Genomic DNA, 7,098 nt, shown 5'->3' with positions numbered 1-7,098 from the left:
AGAGCCCCGCGTGCCCCAAAAAAAAAAAAAAAAAAAGAACTTGCGCTTGGGCTGGGGGCAGGGGTGGGGCACAGGGTTCCCCCAGGACTGACTCCATCAGCTTCTCCCTAGGGAAAGGCTGGGGCCAGCTCCCCACAGACAGCACCCTGCTCTGTCCCCTCCCCACTTCTCTGCTCTCCCAGCAGGAATAACAATGGATGCAATGAAATACTGAATCAGTGCACCTGGGGTGTACAGGAAACCATCCTGCAGTTCACACACTCATGTTCATCCTCCAAGGTTCCTTTCAATACGGAGATTCCATTAAGCCCTCTCTGTCACTGTCAAGAATATAGCCAGGCCGAGCTCCAAGCTGCTGAGAGTACCAGAAATCATGCAGGAGGAAGGAGATCCCTGGTGGAGGGTAGAGGAGCCCATAGCTCACGTGGCAAATGCTACTGGTGTCCCACCCGCATCCCCTCCAAACCTCAAGGGCCGTGACCTAAGGGCACTGAGACTCTGCCTGAGTGGAGAAGCAATGACCAATGACAGACGGACCTCAACCACAAAGGATGGGCTCAGTGGACAAATACCACCTTTCCCCGCCCCCCCACCCCGGGCCACACTGAGACACTTTCTACACTGTCCCCCTTAGATCCTCAATTAGCCCAGTGGTTCCGGCTCCATGATCTGCTCTTAATCAGCCTCCAGCCTTCCCTGTCTCATGTCCCACATCCCTTACTGGTGTTTCCTTCAATCACTCATATCTTATCTCAGAGACCTTCCATCGCCTGAGAAAGGTTCCTGCCTGCCTTCTGTGGCTACACCTCAAATGGCCTAAGCCTTGGAGAGAGAGAGCCTGAGCAGGGTGCCGTCGTCCTGTGCAGACCCACAGATACCCAGCTCACCTCCAGCAGACGGACCCTGGGGCTGACCTTGGCCCATCAGAATAGAAGGTGATGTCAAGTCAAACAGAACTTGCTGACAGGTCTGAGATGCCACCATGCCTCAGTATTCCCCAGAGGCCGCCGGACAGGTGGAAGCAGGGGACAGTCCAGAGGTCAAACAGAAGCTGACGAGGATGTCAGCAAGGACACCCGCACCCTGGACAAGGCGCTAATAAGGAGCTCCTGCTTTCGCTGCAGATGACTTGAAGCTAATCAGAGTGGATGATGAATATAACACTGTTATTAACCACATTGGTAATGGCAAGATAAAAATAATCACTGAAACACCGCAAGGCTCCTTGAATTGCAATTCAATTGCAATAATCATTGTTATAATAGTGAGTTAGAAAGTGATTTTATGTTAATAAACCAATGAGCAAAGACCGATTCTATAACTGCATGTGTGTGAGACCGGCCTGGCTGAGTGATTTGAGGGCAACGGCTCATGCTGGATATTCAGGGCATGAGGTGGGGGAGGGGCACACAGCAGAGGATGGTAAATATTTTTAAGTGCACACACTTCTGGAACAACAGCAACAAATTCATGGTCAGAATACCCAGGAGCTGAAAAGTAAAGGACAGGCTGATAAGATGCCCAGTCCTGGAGCTTTCATTAACTTCTGAGATGCTGGAGTTGGAAAACAGGAGCACGGTCAGACGCTGGGCTGAAAGGACGAGGGCAGGCAATGACGATGGCGAGAGCCTGAAGACCAGAGGCGCTTCCTCAGCTGTGTGCACCGGGCACCACAAGAATGCCCCTGCTCCCTACTGCAGGAGCCCCTGCGTCCTCCCGTCCTCCCGTTACAGGCACAGGCTAGGAGACACAGGGGGGCAAGGAACCAGCCCGCACCCAAGCCCTGGCAGGTGGTGGAGCTAGGACTTGAACCCCAGGATGCCAAACTTCTATGTCCTTCCAGAAAGACAAGAATAAACGAGTTGGGTAAAGGAGTGTGTGTGGGTGTGGGTGGGTGTGTGTGTGTGAAAGGGAAAAGCAGTTCGAAAGAGAAACCCCACATCAGGCCGTATGAAATGGGAAACATGCACATTTGAGCTCTTACAAGATTAACCTTTTCATACAGAAATAATGTTCATGTGCTTGGTTTCAACTTTCTGCAACACTATAACTGAGGTGTATGGATCTGATTGCTATTTTAAATGTCACCAAATGGATGCATTTGGAAGTGGAATTTTAAAATGATGTGTTCCTTGCTTCCTCCCCCTCACATCCCTTTTTCTTTCAAGAAAATCAAGGTGTGGCCTTGTGCATTACCTTCTAATGAAATTTCAATGTATTTGGGAGTATTTTCAGCACTCTACAATTGTATAGTGATGAAAATACAAAAGCTCTCAAAAGACTTCAAAACTGAATTAACCTGCAACATATATTCAAGCTATATTTCTTCTTGACCTAGTTTATCTATTTTAAAAAAATCCAAAAACTATCCAGGAGCTTCCTTTCCCTCATTTCTCAATACCACAGTCATGCTCACAGCTCATTGAGCACTGAGCATACAGGCTAGGTACTATGCTTACCGCCCTAAATGATAATCTTAGCCAATTAACACACAACCTCATGAGGTGGGTCATACTATTCTTTCTATATAAGAGGCAAGGAGGCTCAGCCTCTAAGAGGTCAAGGCATCACACAATTGAGACAATTAGCCAGAATTTGCAGCTGAGCTCATCTCTCTTGATTTGATACAACATGGGTCTTTTTCTGTGTTAGTTTTCTGTGGATACTGTAGCAAATGGTCACAAATGAAGTGGCTTAGACATCAATTACTACCTCCTCATCCTGGAGGCAGAAGTCTGCACTGGTCTCAGAGGGGGAACGTTCCTGCTCATTTATGGTGTTGGCAGGATGCCCTTCCTTGCTGTTGGAGCACCGAGGCCCCACTTCCTTGCTGGTTGTCAGCTGAGGACCCTTCCCAGCTCCTAGGGACCACGTACATTCCTGGGCTCCTGGCTCCCTGCCTGCACCTTCAGAGCTGCAATGGTGGGTGGAGTCCCTCTCACGTTTGGAATCTTTCCTCTTCTGTCTCATCTCTCTGAACACTCCTCTGCCTTCTCCTTCCAGGTTTAAGGATTCAGGAGATTGCACTGGGTGCCCCCTGTTAATCCAGGATAATCTCCCATCTCAAGGTCCTTGATTTAATCACATCTCCAGCATCACTTTTGCCATGTAAGGTGAGCTATTTAAGGTCCTGAGGACTAGAGCAGGCATCTTTGGAGGCCATTACTCTGCCCACCATGGGCTTCCCAGAGCACTGCTCTAGAGGTCTTTACCATCCCTTCAACTCCTCTATTTCCAAAATATCCAAGCTGTTGGGATAATCCTGAAATGCATTCCTCTCTTCTCTGACACAATTCTTCTCTATTTGATAAAGGCCCCCATCCCTGTTTCTCATGTTAGAACACAAATTCACAGAAAACAGTTCTCTTTGGAAGTAACCAAAGAGAACTTGTGCTTTTTGCCTTTACCGCATGTTTTCCAGCTCCCTATTTTCTGGTAGCAGACCCTGCCTGACCCCACTCCAGCAATGCCAAGGTGGGCTCAAGCCCTAGGCCTGGTCATTGCAGAATCTCCCCAGCACTTGTCCGCTGGCGTTTGCAGGGAAGACTCCCTCGTGGTACTGAAGGTGCCCCAGCTTCCCTGCCACATGCAAAGAGCCCTCCATGGTAGAGAAGCAGAGCCCGGAGATGGCGAGGGTGAGGGAGAGGGTGAGGGAGAGTGAGAGAGGGAGAGAGACCGAGAGAGGGAGAGAGAGAGAGAGAGAGAGAGGGAGGGAGAGAGAGGTACCAGCCAGAAAGCAACCTTTGAACTCTTGGTACAGCCACGTCTGACACTATCTCCGCCTCAGTCCTTCCCAAACACTAGACCAACATTTTTATCAACTGATTGATTGATTGATGCTGTTGGGCTTATTTTAGTCAGATTTCAGTCATTTACAGCAAGAAAAATCCAGGCTTAGAAATATTTCATTCAATAGGAGGGAGAAACAGTCAGCCTACTCACCACCCTTCAAAATGTTAATGAAACACTACAAAGAGAGGGGTCCAATGTCCAGGATCTCATAGCTGGGCACCTAGCTCTAGGATTCTATTGGGGAGGCAAGGGTTCCTTGAGTGTGTCCCTGGACCAGCAGTATCAGTATGCCTGGGAACTTGTTAGAAATACACATTCTCAGTCCCCACCAGCACCTGCTAAATCAGGAACTCTGGGATGGGTCTCACCATCTGTGTTTTAGCAAGTCCTCACATAACTCTCAGGTGCTAACTTTGATATGAGCCAGGGAGGTTAAGAGCACGGGCTTCCCAGGCAAACAAACCTGGCTCTGAATCATGGCTCAGCCACTGGATGGTACCTGGAAGAACTGGCCTTGCCTCTTCCAGGTTTAGCCTGCTGTCGGTAAAATGGTGATAGTAATTATATTACCAGGACTTCCTGCTGCAAACGACAAAAACCGAACTCAGTCTGAGTTACGGAACAATACAAGCTCACATAAGTGAGAAGTTCAGGAGACACTTGGGGTTCGAGTGTGGCTGGGTCCATGCTCAGTGTCACATCTGTGTCCATCCCGTCTCCTCCCTCACTGTCCTGTGGGTCACTCCACGTGTGGCAGTCTTCCTGACCGTGACGGGTCAGGGGGCACAACATGAACCTTACAGCTCTGATCTCAGAGGAAGAGACCTTCACCCCACCCACCCCAGTGACCTCACAGAAAGCCTCACAGTCTAGGTATATGGCCCGTTTGGGGTCACCTTCCTCCCCTACACCCTAAATGGGGGTGTCCCATTCTCCCCACAGTGGGGAGAAGGGGCAATTAACCTCATCTCCCACCTACTGAATGACTTTCTAAAGGAATTAGGAAGATGATACATGCGAAAGAAGCAAAAACAACAACCAAACACTTGGCCCAGAATAAACTTTCAGCATTTAGATCAGTTACTACAACTTTACTGCTATCATCCCTGCTCTTTCTATGCTTATTGCTAAATGTAACCAGAGGTTTCCAAAATCTCAGCAGAGGAATGGAGGGAGAAGAGACTTTCATAAAAGTGTGCCAATGAATGAAAACTCTAATCTAAAGCACTGGACAGCAATACAGAAAGACAACCATCTCTGCAAGACGAAGTTCGTGGCAGCATCTAGGGGCCTTTTCCCAAGGGGGTGAGAACTGTGGTTAAACCTGCACCAAAACACAGTGAGAAGGCCAATTAAATCTTGAGCAATTTTTAAAATTAATAAATGATAAATCAATCAAAGGACTTGGGCAATAAGAGTTTCTTTTCCTTTCCTCCTCCTAGAAGAAGGTAAGTACCCATGTGAATACAGGAGTGTGTGTGTGTGTGTGTGTGTGTGTGTGTGTGTGTGTTCACACACAAATTACTTATTTGACAGCACAAAGATAAGGCCCTTTGTCCCCATATATTTCATTTAAAATTCCAAGAATCAGGATTCTTGTGCTCCATGGCCTGCTCATCCCCATAAACAGTGTTCCGAGAGGAAAAACATTTAAAACTCATCAATGTTTCTTAAATTGATATCACCTCTCTAGAAAAATGGTCTTACAAAAATAGTGTCGAAAATAATATTTTATGGTTTTGTGTCTTAACTTCCTCAAAAGGTGCAGATATCAACCCCAATCTTACTGAGAGCAGTTGGGGTAAAAACATTAATTTGTTCAAAACTCATTCATATTCCCAAAATGTGTTTAACCTTGCAAAAGACTGAGACATGTCTTTACAGAAGCAGTATGGGGGTATTTTTTCCAGCAAGGTATGGTGCTTCCAGAGCTTCAGGGCTATTTGCTTGCATGTAGAATCAAGTTTGAAGCTGACAAGTGAGAATTCCTGAGTATGGCTCTTTCTCCTACCCCAGGCACAGATGAGTGTCTTTCCAGCTGGATGACCAGTGGGCAACCTCCTGACTCCAGCAGAAAGGCAGCTCTCTCCAGGAAGGAATGAGTTCATTTTGTGTTACAGTCACTTCTGCTGCATAACAAATATCCCCAAACTTAGTAGCTTTGAAGACCAATGGCCATTCATTACATCCCATGTCACTATGGGCAGGGAATGTGGGAGCAGCTCAGCTGGGCAGCTTTCACTTGGGGTCTCTCATGAGATTGCCGTCAGATAGTAGCTGGTGCCTCAGGTGTCTGGACCTGCACTGGGGAGACCCAAACAGCTGGGGGTCCTGGGACATCTCTCTCTTTCTCTGTGCACCTGTCCACAACATGGTGACTGCAGGTGACAGGACTCCTAGGCTGGCAGCTCAGAGCTCCAAAAGGGGTTTGTTCAGAGAGACGGAACCAAGAAGACACTGCTCACCTTTTCCAGTGGAGCCCCCAAAGCCACGCAGCCTCACTCCCACCACTTCCACCCATCATGGCTATCACAGAGGCCCGTCGCTTCAACGGGAGGGGACACAGATTCTGACCTTTGATGGGGCAGGGGCAGAGTTCTGTAAGAACTTGTGGGATGGTGGATAATATCACTGTGGCCTTTTGTGGAATTTGAAATCTGCCATAATCCGGCTCTCTCGCTGCTTCCTGAACTTCACACCCACAGAAGCTAAAGTTTCTCTCCATTTCAATTCCTGATGGTGTAGTTGGTCCATCCCTTACTCCAGCCCAACTGCAGATTATATCCAGTTTCTGGGGCAGCAGGACTCGCTCTGCAAGTGGTATCCACAACTCTGATGGACAGTCAGACCAGCAGCTTGTGAACATGATTTGCCCACATGCAAAAACTTGGTTTCCTTATTCCTCTAAGGTATGTCACATCTGTCTGGCTGGGCGGGGGGGCTGGGTTAAATGAAGAATGAAAATACAAGCCAATGAAAATGCCCCCCCCACCTGACCCTCACTATAAGAATGTTCCCATTTTTAAATGGGCAGGTGAAGAAGTGAGTCAGCTAATGTCCTAGAGTTAAGGGATCGAGTGGTGAACGTGGGGCTTGAACCCAGACAACCTAACCTCAAACAACAACGTCTTAACCCCCATCCAGCTGTGATGCTGTAAATGATCCGGCCTCTGAATCTCAACAGCCCTCCTCAGTCACCCGGAGTGCTTGTTAACTCAGATTCCTGGGCCCCAACACTCAGGTCCAGGGAGGGCCTGAGAGTTTGCACGTCTAACATTTCCCACAAGTTCCCGCCAGGTGCCAGCC

The sequence above is a fragment of the Lipotes vexillifer genome, unplaced genomic scaffold (assembly GCF_000442215.2).
Source record: "Lipotes vexillifer unplaced genomic scaffold, Lipotes_vexillifer_v1.1 scaffold1231, whole genome shotgun sequence".
Lineage (NCBI taxonomy): Eukaryota > Metazoa > Chordata > Mammalia > Artiodactyla > Lipotidae > Lipotes > Lipotes vexillifer.
The sequence above is the reverse complement of the archived record's forward strand: the minus strand, read 5'-3'. Positions refer to the sequence as shown.